General features: G+C 44.6%; 1 long non-coding RNA gene across 1 annotated transcript; it reads right to left on the reverse strand.

The window, feature by feature from the left end:
* Positions 1-214: 214 nt before the first annotated feature.
* LOC116584257 lies at positions 215-4,325 on the reverse strand. The gene is made up of 3 exons (XR_004283125.1): positions 4,264-4,325; positions 3,493-3,565; positions 215-770 (listed from the first exon to the last, which is right to left on the reverse strand). It is a non-coding gene; the product is annotated as an uncharacterized LOC116584257 (long non-coding RNA).
* Positions 4,326-20,650: the final 16,325 nt, after the last annotated feature.

The raw sequence follows: 20,650 nt of genomic DNA on the forward strand, positions 1-20,650 counted from the left end.
GTTAGCCAATTATGGATCCCATAGCCCAGGCCCCTTGCTGCTTACCGCCTCTGCTGGAATCAGCTAACACTATGCCTGGCTTCTGCTTCTTGCCTTTGCCTCTTTTCAGACCCTTCCCCCACCCCAAGATGATTTACAGGACACATCAGTCATTTGGTTGGTCCCAGTACTTAGCACAGTTGGGGATGGGGTTGTGGTATTTCTGGGCTTTATTTTTTTTCTCCTTTTGAGGGAGACTTCTTCTTTGCAGGTGAAGTAAACAATTTCCACTTTTTAAAAAAGAAAATGCAAGTTTGTTTGCTCTCTCTTCACCACCTCTGGGCTTTCTTTTTCTGGAGCCATTTTTGAAGTAGCCTGTTTCAGCCAAAGGCAAGCACAGTGCCTCAGCCCTAGAGTTTCCTCTCCCTCCTGGAACTCCTGTAATCTCCCCCAGGGCCCTGCCAAAAGCTACAGCTACCCCGTGTGTATAACACCATGGGCTCTAACAGTAGAGTGCTGGGACCGGGTCATTTCACATTCCAAGGAGGGAAACATGAAAAAGCAATTTGGGGAAGGCACCATTTTCAGAGATGAGAAGGGAGCTGCTTTTGTCTCTAGAAACCGCTCCTGCTTTAGTTCCTTACAGGGTGGAGCTGACGCCAGTGGGGGCAAGAGCCTTTTAAAAAAGTGGTTTTGTTTTGGGCTTTTTTTTTTTTTTTTTTTGCTTCTTTTTATTTGTGTGCCCCAAGTTCACCGACATGCTGAAGCAAACACTTCCCGTTACTTGTGCTCTGCAAACAGGAAAATAAAAGTAAAAATCATAACTGACAGCAGGAAGATCCTTCTTTGTCTGTCTTCCTTTCTTCCCTCATTTTGAAATAACGCTTTACATGCTCTAATGTGCTCTTATAGTTATCTCTAGCAGTTCTATAGCAACCTGCATTGTGTCCGCATCAGAATCGATGGAAATAAAACAGAATGTCAGAGCAGCTGGCTTTAACTGAGGCCTTCCTTTGCCACCTGGAGGCCCATCCCCTTCGGAGGAGGCTGAAGAGTCAGCATGGCCAGGGAGCGCAAGGGTCAGGTTATTAAGAGCAAGGAAGTGGGGGTGAATGTTGTGTAGGTCTGGAACACTGTTAAGAAGGTGCCTTACACATAAGGCTCAGTAAACACCACCAAATTGGATGTAATTAAATTAGCAGCAGCTGTCCTGCTTTTCTTGCAGAAAAGCTTCAATTATGCCTTAAGGGATTTGGGGCAGAGGACAGACAGAGTGACCTCACAGAGAACGAAGGGACCTAAAAATGTTTCTGGTTCATCCCCTAGTCTCAGCCTTGCTTGATTCATGCAGTTGTCTGGAGTTTGATTTTCAAACAGTGAATGAGTTTTAGTAAGACTGCATACATGACCATGGCGGGGGCGGGGGGTGCAATGGTACATAAATAAATATCCATTTCTATTTCCTTCAACTGTAGTCCTCCCAGCCCCTTGGAAACATCTATAGTCTCAATGGTCAACAGGTGTTAGAAAATTAAGCCATCTCACAGTAATTTGTGAGTTGTTCAGTCTCTTAAGTTTCCCTGAGATATTTCTATTTTAGAAGAAACCCTTAAAGGAACAAGTGGGATTCAGTTGTAGGAGTTTCTTATAAAGGCATCCAAAAGTGGGAAAGCGGAAAAACATCAACTTTCCCACTTTTCATGTGAGGAAAGTATCATCGCCCCTTCATTCCAGACAGACCAGTGCTCCAAACACATAGATATGACACAGTTCATAAGAAAAAAAACATCTTGGGGCAACTGTCTGGCTCAGTGAGTGGAGCGTGTGACTCGATCTCAGGGTTTTGTGTAAGTTCAGGTCCCATGTTGGGTGTAGAGGTTACTTAAAAAATAAAATCAGTGTGTTTTTGTTGTTGTTTTGGCTTTTTTTTTTTAGAGAGAGAGAGCATGTGAGTGGGCAGGGGGAAGGAGGAGAGGTAGAGAATCCTAAGCAGGCCCCATCGGCATGGAGTCCATTCTGGGGCTCAATCTTACAACCCTGAGATCGTGACCTGAGTCAAAACCAAGAGTCAAAATGCTCAACCAACTGAGCCACCCACGTGCCCCCCCCAAAATAAAATCTTAAAAAAGAAAAGAAAAGAACACATTTCAGGAACCCCAAATGAATCCTTGTTGGTTCCCTCTTTAAGCTCTGATGTTCAACTAATCCCAAGAGAATGTAGGGAGGAGCCCTGAGCCCTTAAGAAAAACACCTGTGATTTTTTAAAAAAGATTTTATTTATTTGACAGAGAGAGAAATCACAAGTAGGCAGAGAAGCAGGCAGGGAGGGGGAAGCAGACTCCTTGCTGAGCAGAGAGCCCAATGTGGGCCTCGATCCCAGGACCCTGAGATCATGACCTGAGCCGAAGGCAGAGGCTTAACCCACTGAGCCACCCAAATGCCCACAACACCTGTGATTTTTGCATAATAAACAGTTCAGGTTAAGGTCACCACATTTAAAGCCAGCCCTTTCAGGTCACTTTGCATAATTGTGGACTCTGATTTCACTATTCCATGAACGACAATTAATTTTTCCATCAAACCCTGGACTATGTGATAGGTTGAGCCTTCCCTCCAGAAGTCCAAAGCAAACCCAAAGGAGTTTCAGGCAAAACTGGAATTGGGCAGAGCTTTACATTGCCCCAGTCCAGCCTTGGTTTTGTGTACTCTCCTCCCTAGCTGGCCCTTCCCTTGTCTAACGGAGCTCCTTCTTCTCCTTGACAACCTGACTGTGTCTTGTCCCCACCGTGCATCTGTGTTTCCAACAATGGCAAAGCCAGGTCCCAGAGTAGGTCCTTGTAGGGCAAGAGGCAGGAAGGGTTATGACTTTTGTCCGGGCCCATACAGTAATGACCTTCCCAGCTTTCTGCCAGCCTCTTAGAAAACTTGGATTTGGAAAATGTCAAATGTTTCTCCCATCTTTCCACTCTTCCCCTTCTACCTCAGCATCTTGTCACCTTCGTGTGGACAATTAGCTAATAACATCAGCGCAGGAGGAGAGGTTCTCATCAGAATCTTGCTGCCAGGCCACACTGTCTCCCTGTTGCATTAGACCTGTCTTGCTCAATTCCTGAATCCCTCATACTACTGACTAAAAACTATCCAAGGCAGCATTTGGGGCATCTAGGAACGTCATTTAATGTAATACCAGGGACTCCCAGAAGTCTAGAGGGATTTGGTTTCTTCCTTTTTCTTTTTTCTTTTGAGACTTCCGGGGTATTACAAAATTAAGAAATGCCAAAAGCAGGGTCACCAAACTTGTAGTGTTCTTTATATACTTATAGTTAAGAATTTGAAATGGCCTATGCGGTATGTATAGCATCTTCCCAAAATAGTACCAAAAGTTCTGTCTCTGAGACCCTCTGTGATTCTGGCACCCAAGCGGAAAGTCCTGCATGCTCAGGCCTACCCCTTAGCCCCCAGAGAGAGAGTATAGAATAGCGTAGAGGACTGCCAGCTTTGGCATAAGACTACCTCTATTTGATTCTTGGTTCCATCACTAGGCCTTGTGACTTAGGGTAAGTTGTTAAACCTCTCTGAGCATCTTCTGTAAAAAAAATAAATAAATAAATAAATAAAAATGATGATAATAATGCTAGCCATACTTCGTAGAGTTGTTGTCAGGATTAAATTCGACCTTGTACGTTAATACGTTTAGCATAACACAAAGCACTGTTCAACAGAAGTATATGGAAGTGTAGATGGAATTTTAAGTTCTCTAGTAACCATACTTTAAGTCAGAAGAAACATGTGACATGAATTTTAATCCTATGTTTTAACCCAATAGATATAACCCCAAATATTGTAATTCCAACACTCAATACAAAAATGATCACAAAGATCTTTAACATTGTTTTACTCAGAGTAAATCTTCAGACTCTAATGTGTATCTTACACTTACCATGCCCATCAATTCAATGCTAAATTTTCATCAGAGGTACTTGCTTTGTTTTTAGATCTCACAAAATTTTGTTGAAGAGGTAAATTTGCATGCCCCAGTTAGCTCTGACCATTCTTAAATATTTTCTCATAACCAGAGCATCTGTTTTTAAGTTTAAATTAAAGATCCCATTCTTCAGTTTGGTCATAGTTCAGGTGCTCAATAGCCACCTGTGGCTAGTGGCTCCCACACCAGGCAGTGCAGATCTCAGCATAATACTTGGCATAGAGTACTATAATTGCTCACTAGCCATTACTCTCAGGGCCGATCCCTCCCCAGACACAGGGCACAACTCCTTTTCTTACCTCAGACTCTAAACTGGAGCAGCCTTGTCCTTTGTTCCACGCATGGGCTCTGAGGAGAGCCCTTCTCGACTTTCCCTATTGTGATTTCATGAGGCCTTCTGGAATCTCCAGGATTGTTTTGCCATGTGCTTATGTCAGGAGTGAGGTTAGTAAGGTTTTTGTGAAGGGTTATTCTTGGCGACAAGAACTGGTACATCTGTGCAGCAGAAATGACTGGACTAACGTGGTCACACTGGTGACTGACATTTGTTCCTATTCACAGACCAAATTGTATATGACAGAAAATAGACACGGGTATGGGACATGCTCCTAAATTTAATTCTGTGCTAATTTCTCATACTGTTAATTACAGATCTTTTCTAGCTTCCCCATATTCATTTTTCAAGCAATTTTTATTAAAAACTTGCAGTGTGTCAAACACTGATGTCAGCTAGGAGGAATTTGTAGATTTGTAAGACTCACTCCCTCTCTGTCCTCAGTAGTCCTACAGACCACTGGAAAAACTAGGACAAAAACAAAAATAATTATGACAAAGCCCAATGTGATTGGTGTCATACAAAAGAGAGAGTCCTAATGCTAGGGGAGTTCAAACGAAAAAGATGCCTTTACCAATGAGAGGGTTAGGGAAACTTCAAGAAGCAGGTGGAATATTGAGGTAGGGCGATGCTGAGTGGCATCCTAAATGGTAAGATTAGCCTGAGTGCCAGCCCAGGGACGAGGAGAATCTGCAGGACTAAGCCTGGGTATGATGACAATATATCAGAAAGAAAGTTTGGGGCCAGATTGCATGTGGGAATTGCTGGATCATATAATGTCTTAGTCAGCTTGGGCTGCCATAACAAAATACCACAGACTGGCTGGCTTAAACAGCAGAAATTTATTTTCTCACAGATCTGGAGGCTGGAAGTTCAAGATCAGAGTGCCAGCATGGTCGGGTTCTGGTGAGAACTCTCTTCCCAGCTTGCAGATGGCTGCCTTCTTGCAGTGTCCTCATGTGACAAAGAGGGAGAAAGAAAGAACTTGGGTCTTTTCCTGTAAGGGTGAGCATGATGTTCTGACCCTCTTGGCAATCTAATCACCTCCCAAATATTATTTGGCAAATGCTGTCTCCAAATACCATCAAGTGGGGGTTAGGGCTACAAAATACGAAGTTGGGGTGGGTGGGTGAGGGGACATAATTCAGTTCATAATACGTAGAAATCCTATTTTTTAATTTTTTGAAGAAGCACCATACTGTTTTCCATAGTAGCTGCACCATTTTACACTCCTACCAACAATATACGAGGGTTCCAATTTCTCCACAATGTTGCCAGCCTTTGTTATTTTCTGTTGGTTTTTGAATAGCTGTCATCCTAGTGAATGTGAGGTGGTATCTTGTTGTGGTCTGATTTGCGCTTCTCTAAAGACTAGTGATGTTAGGGCATCTTTTCTTGTGCTTATTGGCCATTTTTCTTTCATTGGCCATGTATATATCTTTGTTGGAGACATGTCTGCTCAAGTCCTTTGCCCATTTTTTAATTGGGTTGTTTGGTTTTTGTCACTGTTGTAACAATCATTACTTTGGCAAATCTGAGGCAGTTCTGACAAGTGGAACAGTCAGCGGTCCCTTGACTGCTGAATGAAATCTTCCCATCCTGAGTCTAGTAGCAGGTAGTAGCCCCTGGTCACCTGCATGCCCACTGATCATCCTGGGTCTCCCACAGATTGTGCTTAAATCCCCAAACCTTCCTCCTTGGTTGGGTCTCTGAAACCCTTCTTCCCTCCCTCCAGTTCCTGAGGGTGAGGCTTGACCTCTGGAGGACTCCTATTCCAAATCCAATGAAGGGCTTCAGACAATAGAATGTTTACATCCCTGACCCTGACCTCTGGCATATTATTCAGAACTCTGATGATTTCAAATGACAGAGACCCAATCTGAACCAGCTTAAACATGCAGGGGAATTTAGCAATTCATGCAACCCTGTCCAAGAACCTAGTTGTAATGAAAGGACAGCTGGAAACATGGACTCAAACATCTTTAAGTCTTCATCTCTGTGCCTTTCTGCATGCAGGTAATTCTTCTCCTTCTGCAAACCAGCCTCTGCTTCCCAGGTCTACACAGCAAGACCCATGGGTATTGGGGTTTCCCAGGTTTTACATTTTAGAGCCCAGCTTAGATCAGGGGGCCATCCCTGGGCCAATCAACTTGACCAAAGAGATGGAAAACCCCCATTGGTCAAGTGTGAATTAGGTGTAGGCATGGAGCTCCCATGGTAACTGTGGATGTAAGGGAGGGGCAGCCACCTAGAGAAAGGTACTGGCTGAGTAATACCACAATGTCCTGGGACCACCAGTGGCCTGTAAATGGTGCCCCTGGATTTGCACAGAGGTCCTGGGAGAATATGCTATTTCTGGACTGAAATCCAACAGACCAGCGTCACCCTTTCTCACCTGCCTTCCTCAGAAGGCTCTAACGCCAGAGCCCGTCACATCCTCAGGAGTCCTGTGGTTTGAAATGCTGACCCTGTCTCCTGACACTGGTGCCAAGCTCCCAGCATGCTTCAGGGTCAAGTTTAGTTTATGATGGAAGCTAGTTGGGAACCACACATTGTTACTTTTTTTTTTTTTTTTTAAACCAACTGTATAACATTTGGTGCTTTTCACAACACTATACCACTTCTATCTTACTGTACTGTCTCTCTCTCTAGCAAGCCATCAGTATGTCTTGTCTACTCCCTAAAAAAGAGAAAAGGGGAGAAAAGCACCAGAAATGCCTATGCTCTCATCTCCCAGGGGTTCCTGGACAGAGAGCAATTTGGGACCTGAAGGAAATCCCCATGGAAAGGCCCTGCCCCCAGGCCTCACTAATTCTGGATTTTATTCTCTCCTGTGAGCTGGGCATTGAATTACTGTCCCCCAACCCCCATACCTCCTGTTTTCCATTGTCTCATCTAATAAAGGTTCCAGATCTGAAAGTATCTGAGACCCTAACCCTAATCCAATTAAACCCTGCAAAAGCAACTAGACTCAGGAAAGACAAAGGGGTGAAGAGGTTAATAGCAGACAGAACCTCCACTGACGAGCTAAATTAGCCTTGCCCTCCTCAGGAGAAATGTTAAAAGCAGATTACTAAGACTGCTGTTGGTGATTAACATTTGCTCAAAATTCTAAGTAGCTGATTTTTTTTTTACCCCAAGTTCAATGTTAACCTGAGGAAAGGACAGTAGCTGTGGGAGAAGAAGGTGAAGAAGAAAACAGAAAGGCCTGCTGGGTGGATGTCTTCCACCCAAAGTAGGAGGAATCAAGAATGGTGAGGAAATGCTCCCCATTCACCCTCGTTCACATCCCTTCTCCAGTAGGAAAGACGGAGATTTTTCACCATCTTCATTCAACCGAAAAGCTCCGCTCCAGGATGGCAAGGGAAGCAGGGAGGCAGCTCCCACCCCTGACCTTGAAGGGGAGGTTGGGAGCTATCTGGAGGCCTTCCAGTTTTTTGTTTGTTTGTTTCTTTGTTTGTTTGAGATTTTATTTATCTATTTGAGAGAGAGAGAGTGCACACAAGAGAGAGAGCACAAGCAGGGGGAGCAGCAGAAAGTGAGGGAGAAGCAGACTCTCCACTGAGTGGAAGTCCTATACGGGATTTGATCTCAGGACCCTGAGATCATGACCTGAGCCACCCAGAGCCCCCAGTCTTCCAGTTTTGTATCCTATCTTAGTCTGTTAAAGCGACTATAACAAATGCCATAGACTGGGTGGCATAAACAACAGACCCTTATTTCTCACCGTTACGGAGGTTGGAAAGTCCAGGATCAAAGGGCCAACCAGTTCAATCCCTAGAGAGGACTCTCTTCTTGGTGCACAGATCTATGCCTTTTCCCTGTGTCTTCATGTGGCAGAGAAAGAGCTCTGATCTCTCTCTCCCCTTATACTCTCATCAAGGGAGCTCCACCCCTAGGACCTCATTCAACCCCAATACCTCCCAAAGGCCCCACCTCCAAATATCATCACACTGGGATTAGAGTTTCAGCATAAGGATGCTGGGGCATAAGCAGGGGTGGGGGGTGGCTCCATCACCTCTCGACATTTTACCGTACGTTGGTGCCTCAGGACCATATTTGGGTGCAAATAAATATCTTGATTTTCCTTGCTATCCTTTGCCAGAAGCTTCATTTACCACAATGAAGAGTAGAAAGGTTCTGATGGGAGTGTGTATGTATGACTGTTCGTGAATACCATTAGTCGGATGTCAGTGTAGACAGAAACTCAGTCCAGCAACCAGAGAGGCCCAAGAGTAATAGGCAGAACAACAGTGGGCACTCCATTAAGGCACTAATCCATCTGGGAAGAAGCAAAGAAAAATTGGACGTGGGTCTTAACTTTGAGAAACTTAAAATAAGAGGAAGAGAAGACTTATAGTTAGGGCTAAAAAACATACTAACATAGACTGCTGTTAAAAAGTCATGTTGAGGGGCGTCTGGGTGGCTCAGTGTGTTAGAGCCTCTACCTTTCGCTCGGGTCATGATTCCAGGGTCCTGGGATCAAGCCCTGCATCCGGCTTTCTGCTCCGCAGGGAGCCTGCTTTTCTTCCTCTCTCTCTCTGCCCGCCTCTCTGCCTACTTGTGATCTCTGTCTGTCAAATAAATAAATAAAATCTTTAAAAAAAAAAAAAAGAAGAAGAAGTCATGTCATTTCAAGAATATAAAATGGTGTGGCCACCATGGGAAACAGTCTAACAGTTCCTCCAAAAATTACAAATGGAATTACCATAGAATCTAGCGACCCCACTTCTAGCTATAAATCCAAAAGAACTGAAAGCAAGACTCACGTATATATTTGCACACTCACGCTCATAGCCGCGTTATTTGCAATAACCAAAAATGTGCGAGCAGTTGAAGCGCCCATCAACAGATGAATGCATTAAAAAAATGCGGTCTATCCAAACAATGGAACATTACTTAGCCTTAAAAAGGAATAAAATCCTGACACAGGCTACAACACAGATGAACCTTGAGGACGTGATACTACCTGAAATGAGCCAGCCTTGAAAGGACAAATCCTGTATGAGTCCATGTATAGGAGGCACCTAGAGCCGTCAAATTCACGGAGACAGAAAGAAGACCGGTGGTGCCAGGGCCTGTGCTGAGGGAGGGTTGGGGAGTTGTTGTTTAATAGGCACAATGTTTTGGTTTTGCAAGACGAAGAGTTCTGTGAACAGATGATGGTGATGATTGTGCAAAAATGTAACTGCACTTAACAGTGTTGAACTGTGCACTTAAAAATGGCCAAGATGGTAAGTTTTAGAAATGTGTATTTTGCCACAATTTTTAACAATATCATGTTATTTCAGATAAGACTTCCTGGAAGAGGGAGCATTCAGCTATGCTTGGAAGGGCAGGTGAATTTCAATATGTAAAGAGGAGAATAGACTATAGAAACAGAGGGAAGAATGTGAAATGTCCAAAGGCAGTGACATATTCATAAATAGACACAGTGAGTGGTTTGTTTCCTGGAACAACGGCTCAGGGAAAAAAATAAGTTCAAACGGCTGTTGAAGCCTTGAAAACCAGACCTTGAAATCCAGGATTTTATCCTCTATGCCAGCAGATGGAGTGTTTCCATAGTGTGTTCTATAGAATACTAGTTCCCTCCGATGCTGTGGGTAAAGGGGAGGATGGAGCCCTACTGAATACATTTGAGGAAACGCTTTGTAGCCCTATGGGCGATTTACAATAGCTTATCACTGATACCCCTAACATTTTGTTTAACTTACTGTTGCCCAAGTGCGTTTGCTCATGCTGCCCCTGGATCTCACAACACCTAACATCCCCCGAAAGTGAGTTCCATATGTTGAGAAACACCTTTTCCAGAACAAGGCAGCTGTTGGAGATGTTTGAGCAGAGGTCATGGTCAGAGATGGCTTTAGGGAAGCACCCCAGACACCAGGCAGGTGACTGGAAGGAAGGGAGTCGAGACAAATGACGAGAATGGTGGATGATCCGCTATTGAGGAAGGGACATGTGTCAGGTTCATAGGTTAAGCCCGCTTTGAAAAAGAGCCCGAAACACCAGAGACTCTTCAAGCACTGAAAACATACCTTCTTACTGAAATCAAAGGCTGACAATCAGCAAATGCTCCCAAACCCAAATGCTGACTCATCCTACCCCCAAGCAAAACACAGTCTCCTCTAGGTCCAGCCCTCCTATGTTGGTCGGAATCCCCTCAGCCCCCAGAGGAAGATGAAGTAGCACATTGAAAGGGCTTATACCAGCTTGTGAGAGCTATTTAGGAATTTTGCAAGACCCTTTGGTGGGGGCCTGCCACCATGGGAGCATTTAGACCATGGAAGTCAGCCACTGCACCAAAAGCAATGCTTTGTTTTTCGGAGGTTTAGTTTACCATACACCACTGAGCAGATGCCAAGATGGGATTAAACAGGGAAAGATTTTATTAGGAAAGCACCTGTGTGAGAAAAAATGGGAAAGGCTGCGAGAGTGGTGTCAGAGAGCAAGGCAAGTCTGACCCCAAGCCAGGGAAAGAGGGAAAAGGAGGTTGGTGGAAGCATCCTGAATTACATAGACATTTTGTTGAAGAAAGGTTCTGCTAGGTTGTTGGGGAGTCCTTGAGCCAAAATGGACCATGGGTGGAGGTGTCCCAGGAAACAGCCTGTCTCAGTAACCCTGTGGCACTTGATCATTTATACGGAGCCAGCCCATGGAAAATGTGGCCTCAGCGCAAATGAGGCAATAGTTTTCTGAGCTCAGTAGCTAGGACCCTGAGTCATTTGTGGTCCCTGTTGGCCGTGGTCCCTGTGGCATGTTCTCACTGTCACCACAGTCTACCCCTTTCAGCACACAGGAGAGTCAAGAAGCAGCTCCTCTGAGCTTCCCATGGGCCTTGCTTCCTAAGGGATGAGCCACAGCCCCCATCACTGCTGTTGACCTCGAGGCTGCAATTGGCACCCTCATCTCTCTCTACTCTTCATTTTAAACCCCCTTCCCCTTTAGCTCTCAACTCACCAGGTGTTGGTTGCTTACCTGAGGGTCTGAGCATCAATCTTGAGAGTCTAAATCCTGATCATCACATGCTTCTCACTTTGGAGGGGCTGCACATGTCCATTCACAGTTGCAGTGGAACAAGGGAGTAGCAAGAGGCACCGCAGTAGGTCTCCCAGGTTCCTCCTTGCCCTCATTGTGTGAAAGCACTCTTACCTCCTCCTGCCAATGAAGATCAATGATTCTTGTCCATATGGGGACTCCTCTTTTCATCTGTGGATCTCTGTGCACAAAGACTCCAAAGTGTCCTGGTGGTAACCTTAACTTGTAGTTCAATGTGATCCTTGCTGTGTGTCCTGGCAAGGGTGTGTCCTCTTTGGGGACCAGGACCTCTGACCTTGCAGAGCACAGAGTTTCAGAAAGAGGAGACACAAAATCTGCCCAGGGGTCACTGAGAATGGTGAGGCCAGCGGTCTCAGGGTGCTATGGTGTGTGATACCCTTAGAGAGTCCCTTGTTCACAGGCCCACTTCTGAACCTCCTTAGCTTGGGCTGTGTCCCTTAATTGGATGCTGTGCTGTATGGAAATTCATATCTGTGGATTGGGTGTTATATAAGCTCCCAGAGAGCGGGGCTGGTGGAGGCACTGTAAGCAAGAAAGGCAAATCCATGCCCAGAATAAGTACCTACCCACATGAGGATGAGCCAGTGGCCTTTTCAGGCTGGAGTCCTTGAGCAACAGTGCTCTATCCAGGACTCTATCCAGGGCAGCTCTGTGGCTGACAGTCAGAGGCAGCAGTAGCTAGATTGGCCTTGGAAAGTGGGAGTCCATGCTGCTGGACCCATACGTTGCCTCCATCTCTGCCACCTCAGCCATTCTGTTCATGAGCCTATTGTGCCAGTTCTGGGGTGGACAATGGCAGCTGACATCATCCGCCAAGTCATTTTGTCTAATTGATTGTTCAGAGCGTCTCCCATGGCAGATGCTTGTGGGTGGACATTAAAGCATGCTAGAGAATTCTTCACATATTGTACCCACTCTTTGTACTGCACATGTCTCTACCTCTGACCTCCTCAGCCACTGCCCAGGATCAGCATACATTCTCATCCTTCCAGGCAAAGTGGTTGGCCCAGTGCGCCGCTCACAGCTCTGTCCACTGGGAAGACTGTCTCTCTATACTGAGTTTTCAGGCCACCCCTGAATGTGACTGTTATCCACTTTTAGTTTGTTCCTGCATATCAAGCCAACCCATTTGTAAACCAGAACTGGGATTTTCTCCCTCTTTTAGCTGGTCATGCAAGATCCTGCATGCCCTAGGTACAACCATGGAGGAGAGCCCCAGGACGAGTGAGGTTGGAGGTGGCGTAAGGGTCTGGACTACCTGCTCTCCCAGTTTACTCACACCTTCTAGTCCAGCTCAGACTCAATCCAAGTTGTACCATTTCTATTTCACAATGGAGTGCAGCAATTTAATTTATGACTTTGTAGATTTGACTGGACTCGGTCCATAATAAGCAGTTCTGAACACAGGTCCCTGGGTACACCAAGGTCAAGTGTTCCATTTCCACTAGGGCCCAATAATATGCTGAAAGCTGATTCTCGAAGGACATTTCAATCTCTGAGTATGATGACGTGACCCTGCTCCCAAATCCCAGGACCTGCATTGTGATTCTCCCACGAGTGCTTGCCATAAACTCTATAGTGTGTCTTTTTCCTTTATTGACACTTCCAGCCCCCCAGGATCTACCAGATTGTGTGACCCAGGTGCCATGGCAATTACACCACAACCGAACTCTCTGAATCACGCTTCCCTGCTCTGGGTCATCCTCAAAGCTAGATTCTTCAATGTCACAATACAGGAGCCAGAACAATATATTTTTAAAAAGATTTTATTTCTTTATTTGAGAGAAAGAGAGAGAGAGAGAGTGAGAAAGAGCATGAGAGGGGAGAAGGTCAGAGGGAGAAGCAGACTCCCCATGGAGCTGGGAGCCCAATGTGGAACTCAATCCCATGGAGCAGATCATGACCTGAGCCAAAGGCAGTTGCTTAACAAGCTGAGCCACCCAGGTGCCCCAGAACAATATTTTTATGTGTGGAATGTTTCTTTCAGAACTCGAATAGACTCACCGGTGTTGGGCTTTCTTCTTTGTTGTATAGGATGCAAGATATGCAATTTGCTTTTTATTGTGGAGGGCCTTCACCACTGGACTCCTAAAAACTTCACTGAGGTGGCCAATCCCTGAATCTCCATAGGGCTCTCTTACCACCTACTGGAGTACGTGTGCTTTACCCAAGCCTCCAGCATAATGGCTACCTTGTGCTTATCCTAAGAGCAGGATGTCATCAATCAAATGGTGTAATCCAGATCTCTCTGGACTACATTATGACAGAGAGCAGAATAATTAATATAGATTGGGGGCAAAACCATAAATAAACATTGTTGGCCACTGCACAAGAATGCAAACTGTTTCCCATCCTCTTTTCTGGTTGAATTGGAAAAGAATACATTCACCAAATCACAGGCCACATAGCATGTACCTGTGGCTTGATTAACCTTCTCTAATGGTAAAACCATATTCAATACAGTAACCACATTCAAGAGTCCTCATTGATATAAGTCTGTGGTAGTCTACTGGGATCCAACCAGGCTTTTCAGGACCCAGACAGGCAATTAAATGGACCACTACTGCTACATCCTTTAATCATCTCCTCCTTCCAGCCCCCACTATAACATAATATTGTTTTTTTACTTACTTCTCTGGCTGTGAGAGGGTCAGTTTCAGAGGTTCCTTTTGGCTTTCCCCGTTATGGTAGCTTTGTACAACATAGACCAGGACCTGGTATGGAGGTTATTCCAATTGCCAAGTATACTCATTCCAAATATACACTTCAAACCTGGGGAAATTGCCATCAAGTGGATCTAAAAATCTAGTAGACCCATTATTAAGTGTACATTAGCCAGGACCTCATTTATTACCTGGCCCTTACAGGCCAGGGAATGTAAGGACACCTTGGATCTCCAGGTATCAGTGTCATCTCAGATCCTGGCTCCAGTGCTCTTCAAAAATTTCTGGTTATTCCCCTCTTCCCAGTGTACAATTACCCAAATAATTTAGGGCCCCTGGGGAAGGACTTGGGGGATCATTACAATGTATACTGCCATGATATTGTAGGTTCCCTCCTTCTAGAGACCATCTCTTCAGTCAGTGGGTTTCCAATCTTAAAGTCTGTTCAAGTCTGGGAACTGAATAAAGGATCTTGACTTTTTATTGGAATGTCTATCCTTAGGTTACTAACCTCCATTCTTGCCTTATTTTTTTTTTTTTAAGATTTTATTTATTTATTTGTCGGAGAGAGAGCGAGCGAGAGTGAGCACAGGCAGACAGAGTGGAAGGCAGAGTCAGAGGGTGAAGCAGGCTCCCTGCGGAGCAAGGATCCCGATGTGGGACTCGATCCCAGGACGCTGGGATCATGACCTGAGCCGAAGGCAGCTGCTCAACCAACTGAGCCACCCAGGCGTCCCCTTATTTTTTATTATGGATATTAAATAGCATCCTTTTTGACACCTGTCTATTCTTCCTCTAGAGAACCAGTTTCACAGTTCCCTGAGGGTCAAGCCCACTTGGCTCTCTCTCCAACCTAAGTGGTTTTTATAGCAGTTAGACTGCTGGCATCCGGGAGTTACCTGTTATCACCTGGCCTTTATTACTTGGAAACCTTCATTCCAGTAGCTCTGTGACCACTTCTTCTATTCCTCTTTGCCTGCAGATGAGATCCACCACTGAACTCCCTCATTCCTTCCTAATACTTTTGGTAAAATAATGTATCCATGGGCCTTCCCATGGAACATAATCCTCTGCTGGGTCTTCTTTTGGCCTTATATTATATATCCATTCTAGTATACCCACTTCCTCTTTCTGCCTTCCATTAGCATCTTCCAGAGTAACTCAGGCATTTTCCACTTTGCATCCATTGTTTTTTTCCAGGCTTCTAAGAGCCACCCCAGCAAGCAGCAGAGTTTTTTCCAACCCAGTGGGATCATCAATAAGAGTGTTAAATTTCATGCTCTTTTAAAGTGCCCCCAAGTCAATACATTCTTGCCTATCCAACCTCACTTTCCAGCCCCTTTGATCCTGTACCCCTAAAATCCAATTCCAGACATAGCCCCCTGGCTCCTGCCAGGACATGTCATCTAGTTTGTATAATTCGTTAGGTGCAGAGTCTCTGTTCTCCTTCTGTGGCTGAGCACACCCCCAGCCAGATTTAAATCTATGCTGAGAATTAACTCATTCTCAGCCTGGCAGTCAGGAGAAGAGATAAGATCAACTCCTTAGGGAGAACACCTGATACCCTGTAGGGGAGGGATTTCTGCAGAATCTTCCAGTACAACAGAAGTTCTGGACCTTACTAGGGAAGGGTTCACTACCTCTGCAAACCCATAAGGCCCCATTGTGGTTGTAGAGTTAACATCCTCAACATCCATCCAGATGCCCCTTGTCCCATGTTTTAGGGTTCCAGATCATCTTAGTCTGCTCAGGCAAAATTCCACAGACTACACAGATTAAAGAATAGAAAGTCACTATCTCACAGTTCTAGAGGCTGGGAAACTAAGATCAAGGTGCTGGCCAATTTGATTTCTGGCAAGAGCTCTCTTCCTGGCTTGCAGACTGGCTGCGTTCTTGTTGTGTCCTCACATGGCAGAAAGAGAGAACTCTGTTCCTCTTCTTGGAAGGCCACAGTCCTATCAGATTAGAGTCTCACCCCCATTATCTCCTTTATCCTTAATTCCCTTCTAAAAGCTTTATCTCCAAATAAAGTCACATTGGGGATTATAGCTTCAACATAGGAGTTTGAGGGGAACACAGTTCAGCTCGTGGCACAGATTTTCCCAAGACCCTGTCCTTTGCATAGCAGACCTGTCTTTGCTGAGCATTCAAACATATTTGGAGCTCTGCGATTTGCAATGAGGTCTTCAACCTGCTGCTCAAAGTGTGTCTGCCCTTCTACTCTGAGTGGAAAAAACCTCTTTGTCAACTACCACCACAGCATTCTGGCTCTTGCATTTAGGCATTATCTGCTTGTTAATAGCCTTCAGTCTCTCATTATCCTTTTTGAAGGGCATCAGTACAACTTTGCAGTAATCAGTCAGCTCCATTGTCTTTGTAGGCACTGTCTGTCCATTTTCTTCAAATTCCTGCATCATCACACCTGCCACAGCATTCCCTGCCTCAACATTCCCTTCCACCATGTCATTTTCCCAAGTTACCACCAGTGAAATCTTTAGCAAATGAGCCACTCCATTGTGGTGACTATCCGAGACCCACCTCCTAATCAAGATGGCTTCCTCTTCCTGTTTTGGGTGGTGGCTGAACCAGTCCCACATCTCCATCTTGCCCCTTGTTTCCTCACACCACTCTCAATACTACTTGTGTTAGTCCAGGTCCTCAGAGAAGCAAATGCCGGGAAAGGAATCAGTCTACAAAGGGAAATACCTGTGGGAGAGCAAATGGGAGGAACTTCCAGGGGCTGGAGAGTCATGTCAGATCATGAAGGAGGTCTGACCCCACGTGAAGGAAAAAGAGAGGAAGGGAGGCTAGATGGAAGCATCCTGGATTGCCACAAAGTCTAAGAAAGTTTCAGCAAGGCCACCAAGAAGTATTAGAGCCAAGGTCAACTGTCAGTACCGTTGCACATTTAGTCATTGACTGGGAGCACCTGATGGAAGCCTGGACCCAGCACAAATACTGCTGCAGATTTCAGAGCAAAGAGCCAGGACTCTTGGTCACTTATGGTCCCCAGAGTCAGAGGTCTGCCAGGTGCAGTCACTAATCCACAGTGCTTCAGGCCTTCTCTGTCTCCAACTCTGCAGGAAGAGAAAAAAATTGTTATATTCAACAGAAGAATAAACACATAGTTTTTTCAATGCTTGAGTGTCTATCTAAATACCCACTTATGCCAATTAATCACAGAGACGATCTTCCTATCACTGCATCATCTCCACCATACTGGTAAGTGTTTGTTATTTTCTCCCCCAGATCAAAAACTACCGCTGATGGCAGTCAGTGAAGGCAAGGGTGCTAAAGGCCATCTTCACATTTTGTCCCATATAATCTCTTTGATAATTGCCTTCTGAGAAGCTCACCATCCAGAAGCAGTCACGATGATTTGCCATTGCCATGGTATCACTTGTATAATGTTCACAATACCAGGCTAGTCTCTGTGCCCGAAAGTTAAATGATCAGTCAAGGCACGTCCCCATGCTCCTCTGAAAGGAAAGGAATGGGCAGCTGGGATCCTGCTCCTTTACCCAGAAGGGAGAAACTCAAGTCCGTAGTAGCAGAGGGGTCACCATGCAGGGAAGAGCTGGGGCAGGACAGAGTGTGTCTAGTCGCCAAAACCATCCCACAGGTGCAGTTGCAAGTCAGTCCTGTGCCAATGATTTTGTTGTTGTTGTTTTATATCTCTACTCAGTTTTTTTTTATATCCCATTCTAGATCCTTCTGACACTAGTCAAATCAATTTCCATCCATGAAAGACAAGTCCGTAAGCTCCTTCTGGCCTCAACTCATATAAAATTAGAGTATACAAGATCCTCTATACTGTCAACTCAGCATCTATTGAGCTCCTGCTGCATACCAAGTAGCAGGACTGGTAAGTCCTGGAACACAGAGATGAGATGCAGTCCCTACTTTTTGAAAGCTCCCAATCAGCTCTTCCACCAGCCTCATGCTCTTCACTGCATTTGGTGCGCCAGGGTCTAAATTATTCACAGAGGATAAAATGGTCTATTTTGGGGTAACTCCTATCACACTTCATGGTGACTGCTTCCATTTTTAAAATAGCCTCAAGTGTGACTATTAATCAGGATATCATTAAAAATAATATCTGTCAGGATGACATTCATTTCTGTTCCATAAATAATGTCACCAGCATTGAATTCCTGAACAGTGGAACATTTACAGAGTTACAGAAGAACTCCAGGTAATGAGCTTCTGGAGGACAGGGCTGTGTCTTTTGCCTTTCTGACACAGAGCACCTGGGACAGTGCCTGACACAAAATAGGAGCTCACAAAATTCACTGAATTAATTTTAAAATTCTTACCTCTCACGTTGTGACCCTGTTGTAAAAGTTTGTTGTTCTTTGTGATGTCAAGCTCCAAGATTCAAAAAGCTCCCAAAACATCTTAATGTGTCTTAGAGAACCATGATTGCTTTCTAAAAGTGTACTTACCGCACATCCCTTAGGTGAATATATTTCATGAGTTCATTACTCAATATGTGAAAAGACACATAGTCCCATTACTTTTAAAACCACCTCTATTAAAACTCAAGAGCTGTCCCCTTTTGAATTGGATAAAAAAATCAATGTCAGTGTTGTTGTGTCCACTTCTAATTTTCTCTAGTGCGAACATTCTAGGCCTATTTAAGTTTTTAAATTAGATTTTGAGCTAATTGTAGATTCGCATGCAGCAATCTCATGTGCCCTTCACCCAGTTTCCTACCAATGGAAGTATTTTGCATAACTCTAGTACAATATGGCAACTAGGAAATTGGCATTGCTACAACCCAATGACCTTATTTAGACTCTAGTTTTACACACATGTGCACACACGTTCTATGTGTAGAATCGGTGTATTCACTACCACAAACAAGCTTCAGCATACTTCCATTGCCACAAAGGTCCCTCCTGCTACCATTCCAGAGCCACCTCCCTCCTCCCTTTGCTCCCTAACCTCTGGCAACTACTAATCTGTTCTCTAGCTCTATAATTTTATTTACAGGATGTTACATAAAGGCAACCACATAGGATGTAACCTTTTGAGATCTGAGATCCATGCAAGTAGTTGCATGTATCAGTAGCTTTTTTATGGCCAAGTACTATTCCATAGTCTGGATGTAACACAGTTCAACCATTCACTTGCTGAAGGACATTTGGGCTGTTTCCAGTTTGGAAATCTATTTGATTTTACAACACTTTTTTTTTTTAATAAGGTCTTCAGCCATCAGGTCTCTCTTTTTTTTTTAAGATTTTATTTATTTATTGGATAGACAGAGATCACAAGTAGTCAGAGAGGCACGCAGAGAGAGAGGAGGAAACAGGCTCCCCACTGAGCAGAGAGCCCGATGCAGCGCCCAATCCCAGGACCCTGAGACCATGACCCGAGCCGAAGGCAGAGGCCTTAACCCACCGAGCTACACAGGCGCCCAGCCATCAGTTTTATCATATTCAAAAACATAAATACTCTGTTTCTTTTCTTATCTCCATCTTTGCCTGCTCCTTTCTCTTTTTAAACACCTTTCTCGGTACTTATCATATGGTTTCACTCATATGTGGAATATAAGAAACAGCATAGAGGGTCATAGGGGAAAGGAGGGAAAACTGAATGGGAGGTCATCAGAGAGGGAGACAAACCATGAGAGACTCTTAATTATAGACAATGAACTAAGGGTTGTTGGAGGGGAGGTTGGTGGGAGGATGGGGTAACAGGATGAGGGGCATTAAGGAGGGCATGTGGTGTGATGAGCACTGGGTGTTATATGCAACTGAAGAATTAATGAACTCTACATCTGAAACTAGTGATGTACTGTATGTTGGCTAATTGAATTTAAATAAAAATTTTTAAAAAGAAATATAATAGAGCATGCTTCTCAAGTCCTAGCATATTTTTCTGAGCTTTATTGATCAAAATTCCACACAGAAATCACACTCAAGGGGCGCCTGGGTGGCTCAGTGGGTTAAGCCTCTGCCTGCGGCTCAGGTCATGATCTCAGGGTCCTGGGATCGAGCCCCGCATCGGGCTCTCTGCTCAGCGGTGAGCCTGCTTCCTCCTCTCTCTCTGCCTGCCTCTCTGCCTACTTGTGATCTCTCTCTCTCTTCTCTCTCTCTCTGTGTCAAATAAATAAATAAAATCTTAAAAAAGAAAGAAAGAAAGAAAGAAAGAAAGAAATCACACTCAAGGGGCACCTGGGTGGCTCAGTGGGTTAAGCCTCAGGTCATGATCTTAGGGTCCTGGGATCAAGCCCTGCATCGGACTCCCTGCTCAGCAGGGAGCCTGCTTCCTCCTCTCTCTCTGCCTGCCTCTCTGCCTACTTGTGATCTCTCTCTGTCAAATAATTAATAAAATCTTAAAAAAAAAAAAAAAAGAAACCACACTCAAGAACACAAGACTTTAAGATGATAGTACAATGGTAGTATTTTCCCATGTTTTTAATACCTTCCTTGACTGGGCCCTACACTTGGCTAACTTTTTTTGGCTACTTGAAACTGATAAGCTCAGAGAAAGGTCTAATATTGTCCAGAGACATGTTTATCCCCAAAAGTTATAAATATAGTTTGGATTATTATTTTTCTGAACACCACATCTTTTATTTAGCCATGCTGAAACTCGTTTGCTATTTTTTTGTAGCTCAGAGAG

The sequence above is a fragment of the Mustela erminea genome, chromosome 2, assembly GCF_009829155.1.
Source record: "Mustela erminea isolate mMusErm1 chromosome 2, mMusErm1.Pri, whole genome shotgun sequence".
Lineage (NCBI taxonomy): Eukaryota > Metazoa > Chordata > Mammalia > Carnivora > Mustelidae > Mustela > Mustela erminea.